Source organism: Lissotriton helveticus, chromosome 10, assembly GCF_964261635.1.
Source record: "Lissotriton helveticus chromosome 10, aLisHel1.1, whole genome shotgun sequence".
Taxonomy (NCBI): domain Eukaryota; kingdom Metazoa; phylum Chordata; class Amphibia; order Caudata; family Salamandridae; genus Lissotriton; species Lissotriton helveticus.
Genome location: NC_136071.1, coordinates 1,109,662,294 through 1,109,677,361, shown reverse-complemented (window position 1 = coordinate 1,109,677,361; position 15,068 = coordinate 1,109,662,294). Strand labels below are relative to the sequence as shown.

General features: G+C 44.5%; 1 protein-coding gene across 1 annotated transcript in view; it reads right to left on the bottom strand.

The window, feature by feature from the left end:
- Positions 1-15,068, bottom strand: part of CPNE4 (copine 4) — a 1,493,383-nt gene that overhangs the window by 1,052,453 nt on the left and 425,862 nt on the right. The gene's annotated exons all lie outside the window — the stretch shown is intronic.

Below are 15,068 nucleotides of genomic sequence, written 5' to 3'. Positions count from 1 at the left end.
TCATGTGTGCATTGCTGTTGTTTTAAGTGCCTTGCATGCTTTCATTTTGTGTTTGAAGCCACACACAAAGTAGCCACAGATTCTGGATGTGACAACTGGGGTGCTGCCCATGAAATGCCGCACTCATGTCTGTTCCACAATCCTATTTCAAGGAACCACCCCTTAGCGTTTCATATCTTGAGATACTATGAACAACGCTACAGGCGATTTCGGTTTGCAGCGTGAGGCAAATAAATAATACAAGTTTATATATAAAAAATACATTTACTATTGAAGTGCTTCTGCAAGGCAGGATCCTGGGAGCAAGTTGCAACATGGCGGCCACAAGAGAGCAAGACTTAATTTCCTTATGTCAAGAGTGATTCAGCAACAGGACCAGAAACAAATTTGTAAGCCAAATTGTTCCTCGGAAAACTCATAACAGAAGACTAGAAAGAAATTTCAGAAGCCCTCGAGTAGAGAACTGGCCGTTTTTCTAAGATCTGGAGCGAGTCGATTAGCTATAAAAAAATAAGCTATTGTGCTAAACTATCTCGCCCAAGGGCGTATGAAGGTGGAGGATCTCTGCAATTTTTCAAAACCCAGAAATGTACGTATATATGAAACCGTGAAGAAGGAGAAATTAGAGTGGATTGAATGGATTCACCCACCATACAGTGCGCACTGGCTAACAAACCAGGTGGGCGACCATGTGTGCAAAGAGCTCTCAAGTTTTGAAAAGTCTTAAGAGTACTTGTTAACTTGTTTGATGACATCACAATACAAATATTTAAAAAATCAACAAATATATAGAATTAATAAAATAACACCAAAATCGTACTAAAACAAATTTCTGCCTTAAATTGCACTAAATGCATGTTGCATACAGGGCCACAGAATAAATATTGGATTCATATTATCACAAAATAGCGCCTAAGGGATCTGATGATTCCATGGCAGTGTGCAATTTGTGTTGGTGGTTGTGGGTGGTGGGCACTGTCACTCATTTTTGGAACCCGGAATTTGTTTTTCATCTTCAGAATTTGCTCGAAACAAAGAAAGAGAAAGGCAGGAAAGGTAGAAAGAAGGAAGAAGAGGAAGTTAAGGAAAGCAGTGACAAAGAGAGTAAACAGAGGAGGCAAGGCACCTGCAAAACTGAGGAGAGACAGAAAATACAGGGTGATGGAAGACAGGGAAAGGAGGGTGAATCAAGACAGGGCAGCCTTCAGCTTCTACACCTCTAGTATTTAGCGGCTCCGGTGGTGGGCTTCTAGGAAAAATTTTAGACCCTTGCAATTATTTATTTATTTATTTGACCAATTATGCACCCGTCCAAGTAGTTTCTCCCATTAACTGAAGGACTCCTCGTCGACTTCCCTGTTGCTTGAGGAGTTCTGTCAGCCTCTGTAACTTCTAGGCGCTGCTCTGCACAGCAGAGCTCTGAAGTGATCCATATTTAGAAGTTAGGTTCTAGTCTCATCAACCACGTCACTGAGATTGGTAGGAGAGTGAGCTAAACCTGACTCACTCACAAGGTGTCTGCGGGTACCTGCCCTACTACCAGCACTCAGAGAGGTGCATAAAAAGGGCCAGGTCTGAGCATGGAAAGGCTGAGAGGGATGGGGTGTCCTGCAGTGGAGCATGTTATCTTTTTGCATGTATTATGGTAGGCAGGCATTGGTCAAAATAACATGGGCAAAATGTGAAAGACTAATGGGATAATGAATGGCCTAAGGCACGCATTTCTTGGTTCATTTATGGGGTTAAAACTATCGATACATTTGTCATTGAGTTGGCTAATAGAATCATTGGTAATCACAGTGTGCTGAAGCAAGCCTCTGGTAACACACGTTATACAAGAAACGTGGTTAGTGCCTCTCTATGTACCGTTCTGTACCATATTGTCCTTGGTGGAACCACAGTCTACTGGAACAAGGCACTGTGCATTCTTCCAAAACTGAAAGAAATTGTCTTGCCATAAAGCATAAGAACCTTCATGAGCTATATTTTTTAAAAGAGCATCAATATACTGAAACTCATACCCCCAGGATTCCAGATAGACCAGCAGGCTTGGTATCAGCCTCCCTAGAGTGGCCTTCTCCCTGCTTTGCAGTGGGACCCAGCTAATTAGGTCTTCGTTAGGAATGTATGTGTTTTTCTGCCAGCATTCCTCAGTGCTCCTGAGTTGCCGGTACTAGGGGTTTTGATATCTCAAGGTGGAGGAATACTAGGGGATTAGGATGTGTACTCCAAAGATGCCCTCAGAATTACGAATGAATTGTAGAAATGGCAAATCTGCATTTGATCCCCCTTGTGAATATATATTGTCCCAGAATTTCACCTTGGTGAAACACACCAGATCGACTGTAAATCCACGGATCTCATAACCCCAATGGTAACTGCTATTACAGTGGGGGAGGAGATGTGGCCTACATGCTAGCGATGTGGGCTTTTGAACTGGGGAACCAACTTTGAATCTCATCATCGGGCGCTTTCTGGGCATTCTACCCGTTACCTGTGAGGAGCCAGACTCGCGCTGTGTGTTTCCCTGCCTCCCGGCATTTCCATCAACTGTTCGCGACACCCGCTGCGCGGGTGCCGCTCACCGCTTTGTTGCCCCATCCTCCCTGGTGTGAGCGGCTCCACAGTCCGTGGAGAGTAACGCGCTCCCAGGTTGAGGTCAGACATCATCAGATTGAGCGTGGAGCCTACCGGGGGACTGCGAGGTCCAGCAGCCTCAGCTGCACACAGCTGCTGCCTCTTCCCCCGGCGGCCACGCCCCCAACCTCTCCCTTCTTTGCTGGTCTCAGATCTACCGCGACGCGGGACGCGCGCGGGACGCAGCTCGGGGCGAAGACCGGGCAAAGAGCGGGCCGTTTAAGGCCGTTCAAGGACGGCAAAGGACGGCCCTGGCCCAGTACCCCTGTTTCTTTGCCCTTGATAATTATAACACCCAAGATGTCGACTATACGCAACAGAACTCGAAGTTGCGCGAAAAAAGCTACGGCTGTAGCACAGGTGACTGGACCTATTGATCTTTTTATTTCACGAGTCCATGAGACCATTGACCAAAGTATTGTTCTATTGGAAAAAAGAGTCTCTATGGACCTTGCAAACGCTAGGCGTTCATCTTTGGGTCCTTTGGCAAAGGTTAAATCACCTGCTCCGCAGACTATGAATAATTGCTCCTTACCTATAAACATGCCTACCAGTAGTGTTACGACTGTACCTAATACTGTCGATCTATCGGTTGCCCCATCAGACTCAGACCCGTCCTCTGAAGACCTGGAGGTCACACCAGACCTAGAAACTTGTCAGTCACCTGACAAAGCGGGGCTGAGTCTGAGCGGGTTTAGCGATGCGGAAACAGTTCCCGTACCTATTGTTCCCCGGGGAAGGGCTCCTAACCCTCCCAAGGTTACATTGAAGGGTAAAAATAAAGTAAAAGCACCAGTTAGGAATCACAATTTGATTTCCCCTACTCCACAAATGACATCAGGCATCCCATGCTGGGTACAAAATATGGTAATAGATTTAAAACTAGACCTTGAAGCCACTTTAGCAGCACAAATTAAGCCTCTAATTTCTAAAGTGGACAGGCTTACTTCGTTAATACATTCTAAATGGCCACACAAAAAGCAGGGACAAGGGCCTGATCAGCTACAAGGATCCACAGACTTAGCCCCTGAATGTTTATCGAGCACACAGCCTCCTAAAGTTGAATTAAACAAGGGTCAAGTTACTGCAGCCCCTGGGAACCCAGTTATATCCCTTGTATCGCAAGCAGGGAACAATTTTGACCAACCAACAACTGTACTGGTTTCTAAGGAGAAGGCTCCGGTTCAGGCGAATCAACACCCTGTTACTGATAATATTAACACCTCTTCTACCCAAGCTAAAGATGTTGCTGGAAAACCCAATCCTAAATCTGCATCCCTCCCTATAAATAAACCAGAAGGGTCTAAGCAAAAGCAGGCGCGTTTTAGGTCCATTAATCTACCACCAGAGGTTTCCCCTTTTGTCGTTGTGTTGACAGCTGTTCCTCCATTGAAGGAGGGAGTAAAAGAAACGTTTACTGAGCTTAGAAATAAATGTGCTCAATGGCTCCATCTACACAAACCCCTTCCTAATAACATGAACGGCGAAATTCTCACCGTGCGTAGAGGGGACTGGGTGGGCAGAAGCAAGAAAACAATAGTAGGGGACGTAATCACAGTTAATTTTAGGGATGTAGGGGCAGCAAGCTACATATGTAATGCACCCAATAGTGGTCCTGCGACTCAAATCAATCCACTTCCTTTGTCTTATTTTTTATCAAAGCCAGCACGACCCAACCCTCCATGTCCTACTTTTCAAAGTAATAGAGGACCTGGGTATTTTCCACAGCAAGCTGCCAAACCTTGGCTGCAACCTCCTTATCCACCTCCTTATTTTCCACATTATGTTAATTTACAACAGCAATTACCAAACGCCATACCTTTTCCTATGCACCAAGTTAAAGCCCCCTGGCAACATCCATTTCATTTTCCGTCACCTTTACCCCAGTCTGCTTATCAATGGCAGCAACCTTTCCCGCCACCACAATTAGATAAACAACCGTGGCAACAACCATGGCAGGACCTGCCCCACTCCCAAGATCCTATGTCCTCTCAATTTGCCCATCCAAATAGATATGCCGTGTTAGATGAGGTAGACTGACTCAGCCCTCCAGAAGCATTGGATTCAAACATTTCTACGCCCTTTCTTGATATGGGGAGCTCTCTCCCCCTTGTCACCCCACCAGCCGAACTTACTATATTGACACCCTTAACACCTCTTCAGCATACAGGTAATCGGGGTAGCCCCGACACATGCATAACTACTGCTAGTCACAGCATAAGCCCAGTCACCATCTTTCGGGAAGATAGTCCTGCTTTATTTCCACCAGCAAATCAGTCGGAGTTGTCTGTTGTTGGTGACTATGGTAAACCAGCAGGAATTTCTCTTATTTCCTGGAACATTGCTGGCCTTTCCGGCAAATTAGGTACACCTTTTTGGACCAGCTTTTTAGGCGAGGGATTTGACCTAATCCTATTACAGGAAACATGGTGTCCAGACCCTATCTATATCGAAGGGTATGCATCCTTCTGCCTTAGAGCAACCAAATCCAGCTCGGGCAGGGCTAAGGGGGGCCTTTTATTGCTTGTGTCCACCAAGCTGCGTGACTGTACGGTCAAATATAGTTCGACCGTGGGGACACACAGCCAAGTTATAAGGATGGAGTGTAGGAAGAACATTGATTTAGTTATTGTTAATTTTTACAACAATATCTTTGATGCTACTAGGGGGGATATTTTACTGCCTCTGGAAAGGGAAATTATTAAGGCCCTTAATATTTCGAAAGGAAGGGCTGAGGTGGTTTGGGCTGGTGATTTTAATTTGCAGCCCTGCCACTTGTCTAATGGGAACATCTGTGGCTTTGATGCAGCATCAAATAGCCACTGGGGAGACCTGGGGGTGAGGGAGGATTCTCCCCACTTCCAACACTGCAGTTATGGTTCCACGTTAAATAATATACTAGTCACGCTGGACATGACCCTGTTAAACTGCAACGTTGATAAACGGGCAATAATATGCCCTACATTTACGGGCAGAGATGCAGGTTCATTCATAGATCACATTTTGCTGTCTAGCAGTGGAAACTATACTGATTTGTACGTAAATGAAGAAAGCCTTAGTGACCACAATAGCCTACGCGTTACCCTTCTGGGGCATGGTACCTCATTAGTTCCAGATGGTAAATGTACAATTGACATAGTGCCTACCAGACCAAAGGGCTTAAGGATCAAATGGACTGGTTTAAATTCTAAAGCTAAGCAGAAGGAGGTCCTTCTTCAATGCAAGAAACAAATTAGCTATTGCCTGGACGATGACTGTGATTCTGGCTGCTTAATAGATTACTTTGTATCTATGAACAGTATTATCGATGGTATTTTTACTAAGATCCCGTCAGCCAATAATGGTCTTAAGCAGGGGTGGTTTGACAAGACCTGTATAGTTGCCCTCCGCGACTTAAAGAGGGCTCTTGGCACCAAACCACGTGTTAAGGCGGACATACAATACCTCAGGGCCAGTTACAAAACAGCTATCAATAAAAGGAAAAGGGTATTACAGACCGAAGCGTGGGATAAGTTGAGGGAGGCTGCTGAGACTAAGAATAGTAAACTCTATTGGGAAACAATTAATAGCCCGTTTCTCAATAAAGAGAATGTCCCAGAACTGACCTCATATGTGGCATGTAATGATTGGGTTAACCATTTTTCCAAAATATTTAACCCAGAAGGGTTGACCTCTGAGTTACCACCATCAGATATAAATCCATGGTTGCCCCTTCCAATGGCCATAACACTGGAAGAATGCCATGAAGCAATCTCTTTAAGTAAAGGAGGCAAGGCCCCTGGTCCCGATGGGGTCCCGTTGGATTTATATAAAGATGAAACAGTTTTATGGGCTCCCATTTTGATGAGAATTTTTAATTGTGCGGCTGAAAGTGATTTTCCATCCACGTGGGGTCAATCGACTATCATTCCTTTACATAAGAAAGGTGACAAATCAGAGGCCTCTAATTATCGTCCAATTTCACTATTGGACGCCTCTGTAAAGGTGATGAGTAGGATTTTGCTGAAGAGGCTAGAAGACTGGGCTACTGATTTTAACATCTTAACTAGAGTCCAATATGGCTTTCGCAAAGGCCTGGGTACACTGGACCAATGCGTAAATCTGGACCTTTTAATTAGTAAATATACTGTGGCTAAAAGTGGCAATCTCTTTTTATGTTTTGCTGATTTGAGCAGCGCTTTTGACTTGGTTAACCATAATATTTTATGGGAGGTTCTGCTCGATGCAGGGGCACCAAGGGAAATAGTCTATTTTTTAGCCAGACTGTACGAAAAACTTTCATGCAAAGTCCGCTATGGGACCCTTGGTGAATGTACCCCGTTTTTTAGAGTGTCTCGGGGTATACGCCAGGGTTGTGTTTTAGCTCCGCTTCTATTTTCCCTATTTATTAATGGTGTCGACCGAACCCTGATTGACATCCCAGCAGATGCCCCCCTGATTGGTGGTAAACCTGTTCCGCTGTTACTTTATGCGGATGACGCTGTTCTTCTATCTCGAACACAGATGGGCCTACAACGTCTAATTGATAATTTCATGCAGTTCATCCAAGCTAGGCGGCTTTGTGTAAATAAAGCAAAGACGTATGTAATGTCATGTGGTCAGGCAACCAAGCAGGTAAAACATACCTTTTTCCTAGATAAGACAAAGTTGACCTATGTTAAATCCTTTTGCTATCTGGGAATAACATATAATAATAGTGGGTCCTGGAACGAGGAATTTGATGCTGTAAAATTAAGGATGCTACGGTCTACTAGTAGCATATTTCGCTTTGCCTCCAAACTTGGCTCACGAAGTATTTTTGATATGATGAACATTTACAATGTATGTTGTGTTTCCTCTGCTCTGTATGGGGCAGGGGTGTGGGGACACTGTGAGGGTATTTCCCTGCAGAAGGAGGAAAACAAGTTTTTAAGGAGATTGTTATGTGTTCCCCCCTCTGCTTCCATCCAATTGATCCATAAAGAAGTTGGGATCGAGTATATCTCTGACTTAGCAGCAGTTCGGCCACTCTTACTGTGGCGTTCTATTTGGGCTAAGCCAGAGACTCGATTCACCCAGGATATTATCGTTGACTGTATAGGTTTGGATCACTCCTCACGTATATCCTGGTTAAGATACATCCATCGCTGGTATCTTCTTCTTTTTAACATTGATGTGCTCCGTGAGCCCGAAAGGGTTGTCTCCATTTCAAAAAAAGAAGTTAAGACAACATTTTTAAATTTTCGTAAAGCTGAGCGAGATAAAGCCGTTGGCAACCTTGTTACCGTGAAATTCTACAAAGATTTAAATTTAGCTCCTGGACTCCAATCTTATCTTGTATATGTGACACGCCCCTCTCACCAGTATGTTTTAACACGGGTTAGATTGGGCATTGTTCATCACTTGGTTGCTTTTCCAAACACAAAAACCAGTTCAAACATGCCCTGTCCGTGTGATAGTACCTCTCGGCAGAGTAGTTGCCATTTTTTACTTTTTTGTAAATTTTTTCAGTCCCTTAGGATAAAGTACCTTAAACCAATTTTTATCAAATATAATATTTATACCACACAAACAGCATTGATATTTTTATCTTCACTAGAGAACGAGGAGATCTGTTTCTTCTTGGCCATTTTTATCTTAAAATGTACAGCTGCCAGGAAAAGTATTGTACTATAATAATGTTTACCTACCTGTCTGTACTTATGTTATACAGCTGCCAGGAACTGTTTATGATATTACCGTTTACACTCCTGTCTGTATATATATGTTCTTAAATTTGTAAATTTTATATCAATTTCTGTAATTAAGGTATCATTATATATGTAGAGGTCCACAGTATTGAATGATTATCTAATAAATTTTAATGTACAGTTCCCAGGAAATGCCTAGTGAGTAACCCCTTTTGATCCCCAGATTGTCCATATAAGAATGCTTCGTATCTTATAATAATAGGCTGACCTAAAGAGGCATGATTATTTATCACTTTCTGCACTTTAGCCTTTTCCCCTTTTAGGAGAGATTATATGGTGATTTTAATATTTCAATTATGTATTTTGCTTGTATGATTTGTATGTGCAAATCGAATAAAAGCTTTTTGAATTGAATTGAATTGAATCTCATCATTGGCTCAACATCCTATGATTCTCTGCAAATTGCTTAAAATCCCATGTGATACAAACTCACAAAAAAACACGTGTAACATGGTCTGATTTTGTTGTAAAGCACTCTGCTGCCTTCGGACCAAGTTTGTGCCACATAAAAAAAATGCAAAAAAATATTGCAGATTCTATTGTTACTACAAGCGCACGTATAAAGAAGCCTCAGCGGTCTACAAGAGGCGTGACAGTGATTTGGTTCTTCTGTTTAATTTCTGACACACTGGTAGCTCCCATTTCAGGGCCACTCTGACAAGATCTGCATTGGTACCAAATGTACTTCCCTTGTCCACCAAGAGGACCCTTGCATCTTTAGTAGCCCGGGTCCAGAGGATATCGTGATTCCGTCGCTTCCCAAGCTCAAGGAAGCCTCATCCAGCTATTCTTTGATCACACACAGGACATACTTTTCCATGGTACTGTAATGGTCCTCCTAACATGGTTTATCCCTTGGCATTTTATCCCTGATGGATGATCCAAACACTGTAACATCACCCTAGGTTCCTGTGGAACTAAAAAAAAACCTCTGTCAGCCAGCACCATGGACCAAGTTAATATTGCATCATATATTTCCGGCTCACGTGCAGTGCATGAGAGACAATTACTGGCAGATCAGTCAGTCAGAAATACTTTTATTTGATCTTGTTAAAAATCATAAAAGAATGGAAGAAGTTCAATGATACAAACGTTAAAAAAAATGCATAATTAGATAAATTGATGAGGGTTAAAAAGGTGCTAACAAAAAAATGAAAACACACTGCTGTCATGACCTGGATAATCATCCATAGATAATACATTAGATAAAACTTTCATATTAAAAGGAAATTTTAAACAGTGAGAGGCGGTACTGTACACCAGGGGCCCAGAAATTATGTTGGTGCAAGAGAAGAACAAGGGTCCAAGCGGTCTTAACTGGACCACTCCAGTTCATTCTTGTTTGTTGTCTAATTCTTTGGCTGCCATTTTCCTGGCAGATCAGATCAGCATCAGATGCCAAATTTGGTTATGCACTAATCCCGGCAATCAGAAGCTTCAGCAAGACAGAGAGACAAATCAGTGGCGTAGCAAAGCAACCATGTGCCGTGGTGCAAACAAAAAAACGCCCCTGTCCACTGGCTGAGTGGTAAAATACTGCCAGAAGTGTTGTTCATTGGGCCAGTAAGACCACTGAGCCCCGGTGCACGGCGCCTGCTGCACCACTGATAGCTGCACCAATGGGATAAGCCCAGATAGCGTTTGACTACAAGATGGCGGGTCATCCATTTTCGATGAGTCCAGAGTGGCAGCTGTCCAGGCACCATGCCGTGGATTTGGTGACTCCTGAAGGAAGGGATCTGCGTATAGGTGAGATTTCCCACTTTTTGTAAATCAGGACCCACGTGGGCATCCTTATTTTAGCAGGTGTGAGTTTAATGCCTGTTTCCATTTAGCAGAGAAGCTGCAGTGCAGGCCAGAAAAGGATTAAACCAATTATTCCATTGCTGTCCTGTTTGTGTTTAACATCTGTGCTGTCACAGATGTCTCGTGAAGATTGGCTATTATTGGCGGGGAAATGGTACGCGTTTGTTCTAAAGCCCTGTGGTTAAAGGCGTTCAGCCCTTTCCAGTCACGCGCCCGCATCAGTCGGAAACGAGGGCGGATTAAAGGCTCGAATGCAGTTTCTCCGAAGTACATCGCCAGACTCCATTTTACTGGCAGGGACCATTTGTTCCTAATTGCCTTTTATCCGCTATATAAGTGTTTGGCACTTAAGTCTACTATAAAACTCTCCTGGCTGTTTCAAGCGAGCAGTGGCAAAGACAGTTGTTTTGGCCAAGGGGATCCGTACCAACCCTGCACGTGCGGCCAAGCGTCAGGCGAGTTTGATACTCTTCCTGTTGCCACGCGCAGAAGAGCTGACGACACACTGGACAGTAAGAGGACCTGGAAATGCTGACAAGGAGCAGATCTCCACCACTGAGAGGCGGGTCTGCACGGAACTATTCCAGTCAGGAGTTTGCAGTTCCCCAGGACATGGAGGGGGGCTCAAAGGCTCAAATACAGTCGCTTCTGCCATCCAAGGAGATGCGGGCTCGTGGTTTGAGCTGAAAACCTTTGAACCTGGGGACCTAGCTTGGAACCCTGTCCTTGGTGCTCGGACCAGCATTGTGTGATTCTGGGCAAATTACTTAATCTCCCAGTGCATAAAACTTTTGATGTTTGAAATGTACTTTTGTGATCCCCACTTGTTGTATAAGATTAAATATCATCTCCTAACACACCACCGCCCATGCTTTATACAGTGCTCTCGTGCCTATTAGCTAGGTTAGCGCTATATAAATACCAATACACGCATGTTGCATGCATGTATTGCAATGCATACATACATACATTGCAACATTAATTAATTAATTGTGGGTTTCTAAAGCGCTAGAATGGACTCCCGAAGGAGTATCTCTGCGCTGTAGACCACTGGGGAACCCGTCCTGGCTTTCCCTGTGAGATGGTCCCTACTGGGTATCTCCAAGGTGAAACCAGGCATCCCCAGCGTATGTGGGGGGCCATTGTGGAGATGAGGCAAGTTAATGCCCAGAGTCCGCTGACCCTGGTCCACAACCCTCCCGCATCAGGAATTGAACCCTGGTCCCGGGCCGTCCTCTGCTTCCGGGTCTGCCGCCTCTAACCAGTGAGCCACACCACTCCACAATATATGCAGGCAATACATGCATATTGGCTTACCAAGTATGTGAAATATGCATATTTATGAGTTTGTTATATGCTATGGACGACCCTAGCCAAACAATAGGACAATGGAGCACTGCACATGGTCAGAGACAGTGAGTGGGGGAGTGGTCTGTCACCGCATCATGAAATAGATTTCTTTAAGTACTTTCCCAAAATTGACCAATGATATAGTGGTCCTGATAGATACAAGCATGTTGTTCCAGATATCCGTCACATAGACTGAGAAGGCCTGTTGCTTGGTGTTTATTTTTTTCTTTTTACAGTTTTTCGTTTCTCGTCTTGTATGGGCCTGGCTGGTGATGCGCTGTGAGTCCATGGAGATGACAAGCTTGTAAGCCAGGTAGGCGGTGGTGCCAGTTACGATGGTTTTGTAGATGATCCACTTGATTTTAAAGACAGTGCGGCCCGGCAAAAGGAACCAGTGAAGTATTTTTTATTTTTGCAGATTTATATAATGCGAACTCGACCAGAAGGTATTGGAGCACTTTACAAGAGCATATTACACATGGACACATTCATTTTTGTTAGGCACGGGAGATTAAGTGATTTGCCCAGAACCACAGGATGTTGTGCGGACGCCGAGACTCAAACCTGGTTCCCCAGCTCCAAAGTCGGCAGCTCGGCCGTTAGGCCAAAGCATCTTCCATTCAGATTGGAGGTGTAGTGGTCATGTTTCTTCAGGCCCATGAAGAGGAGCTCTTTGAGACCTGCCTCATTCCAGCGCCCAGCCTCCTCCTCGACTTTATTCCACCTCCAATGCATCCTGAGGTAGAAATGGCAGCTTGGAGGTACTGTTTAGCCAGTGGCATCTATCTGTCCTTCCAGAGGTTAAAGTGCATAAAATACAAGCATTTGCAATGCAATAGGTCTCGCATTATTTAAGTTTGAGCTATTGGGATTGCTAAATAATGCAACACCAATAGCTCAAACTTTAAAAATGAGTGACCTATTGCATTGCAAATGCCTGTTTCTTAAGGAGGAAGGATTTAATTAAGTTGAAGCCCTTTAGAGTTCACGTATGAACAAGCTGAGCAGCGACCAATGAGAATATTGCCTGATGGTCTCAGTTTGACCATGAACATAGTGCAAGCCCCTGTCTTAGGCTGCAGCAGTGACTCCTGGGTAAACCATTTGTACATATAGGAGAAGATTCATCACTCAAAGAACACGTGCAAGTGTATTGAGCTCACTGGGCCAGGTGACGGGGTGTGCAGCAGTGCACATTATACTGAGATCTATAGGGGAGGATGTGTGTTCGCAAATTTACAGTGGTGCAAAGTACTCTGGAGTTTACGCGAAGTGTGTGTGCACACACTACAGTACTGCAGCGTACAGTGTGGCCTGGAGTGGATGCGATATGAGCATACATGTGCAGGAGTGCAGAATACACAGACCAGGACTGGCTGATATATGTGCATACATGTGCAGTGGTGGAGAGTACAAAGGACTAGAGTGGATGATGTATGTGCATACATATGCAGCACTACAGAGTACACTGATGCCTGTAGTGGCTGGTACATGTGCATAACTGCATACACGTGTAGTACTGCAGAGTACACAGAGGCCTGGAGTGGATGGTATATGTGCATACATGTGCAGTACTGCAGATTATACTGAGGCTAGAAGTGAGTGGTATATCTGCATACATGTTCTGTACTGTAGAGTACCTTGAGGCATGGAGTGGCTGGTATATGTCCATATATATGCAGAAGTGCAGAGTACACTAGGCCTGGAGTAGAGGGTGTATGCGTACATGTGTAGTAGTGATACATACACTAATGTGTGGTATGGTGGGTGTATGCATGCATGTGCAGGAATGCAGTGTACACAGACCAGAAGTGGGTGGCGTATGTGTACATGTGCAGTACTGCAGAGTAGATTGAGGCCTGGAGTGGCTAGTGTACGTATATACATGTGCAATGCTTCAGAGTACACTGAGGCCTGGAGTGAATGGTGTATGTGTACATGTGCAGTAATGATACGTAAACTAAGGTGTGGTATGAAGTGTATGTACACACAGGTGCATGAGTGAAGGGGGTGTGCATACATGTGCAGTACTCTGAAGCCTGGAGTGGCTGGTGTATGTATATACATGTGCAATGCTTCAGAGTACACTGAGGCCTAGAGTAAATGGTGTATGTGCATAAGTGCAGTAGTGATACGCACACTAAGGTGTGGTATGAAGGGTACATACACACGCCAGGAGTGAAGGGGGGGTGCATATATGTGCAGTACAGTGAGGCCTAGAGTGGGTGTTATATGTGTATACATGTGTATTACTGTTGACTACACTGATGCCTTGGGGTGGTGTATGTGTATACATGTGTAGTACAGCAGAGTACCCTGAGGCATGGAGTGAGTGGTATATGTGTATACATCTGCAGTACTACCGAGTACCGTGAGGCCTAGAGTGGGTGGTATATGTGTATACATGTGCAGTATTGTAGCGTACACTGAGGCCTGGAATGGGTGGTATACGTCTACATGTACAGAACTGTAGAGTACACTGAGGCCTGGAGTGGGTAGTATATGTGAGTACTTGATCAGTACTGTAGAGTACCCTGAGGCATGGAGTGAGTGGTATATGTGTATACATCTGCAGTACTACCGAGTACGGTGAGGCCTAGAGTGGGTGGTATATGTGTATACATGTGCAGTATTGTAGCGTACACTGAGGCCTGGAATGGGTGGTATACGTCTACATGTACAGACCTGTAGAGTACACTGAGGCCTGGAGTGGGTAGTATATGTGAGTACTTGATCAGTACTGTAGAGTACCCTGAGGCATGGAGTGAGTGGTATATGCGTATACATCTGCAGTACTACCGAGTACGGTGAGGCCTAGAGTGGGTGGTATATGTGTATACATGTGCAGTATTGTAGGGTACACTGAGGCCTGGAATGGGTGGTATACGTCTACATGTACAGAACTGTAGAGTACACTGAGGCCTGGAGTGGGTAGTATATGTGAGTACTTGATCAGTACTGTAGAGTACCCTGAGGCATGGAGTGAGTGGTATATGTGTATACATCTGCAGTACTACCGAGTACGGTGAGGCCTAGAGTGGGTGGTGTATGTGTATACATGTGCAGTATTGTGGCGTACACCGAGGCCTGGAGTGGGTGGTATATGTCTACATGTACAGAACTGTAGAGTACACTGAGGCCTGGAGTGGGTGGTATATGTGAGTACTTGATCAGTACTGTAGAGCACCCTGAGGAATGGAGTGGGTGATATATGTGTACATGTGCAGTACTGCGGATTATACTGAGGCTAGGAGTGAGTGGTATATGTGCATACATGTTCAGTACTGTAGAGTACCCTGAGGCATGGAGTGAGTGGTATATGTGTACATGTGCAGTACTGTGGATTATACTGAGGCTAGGAATGAATAGTATATGTGTATATATGTTCAGTACTACAGAGTACACTGAGGCCTGGAGTGGGTGATATATGTGTATAGATGTGCAGTACTGTAGAGTATACTGAGCCTAGGAGTGCGTGGTATATGTGCAAGGCAGAGAACACTAGGCCTGGAGTAGATGTTGTATGTCTATATGTGCAGTAGTAAT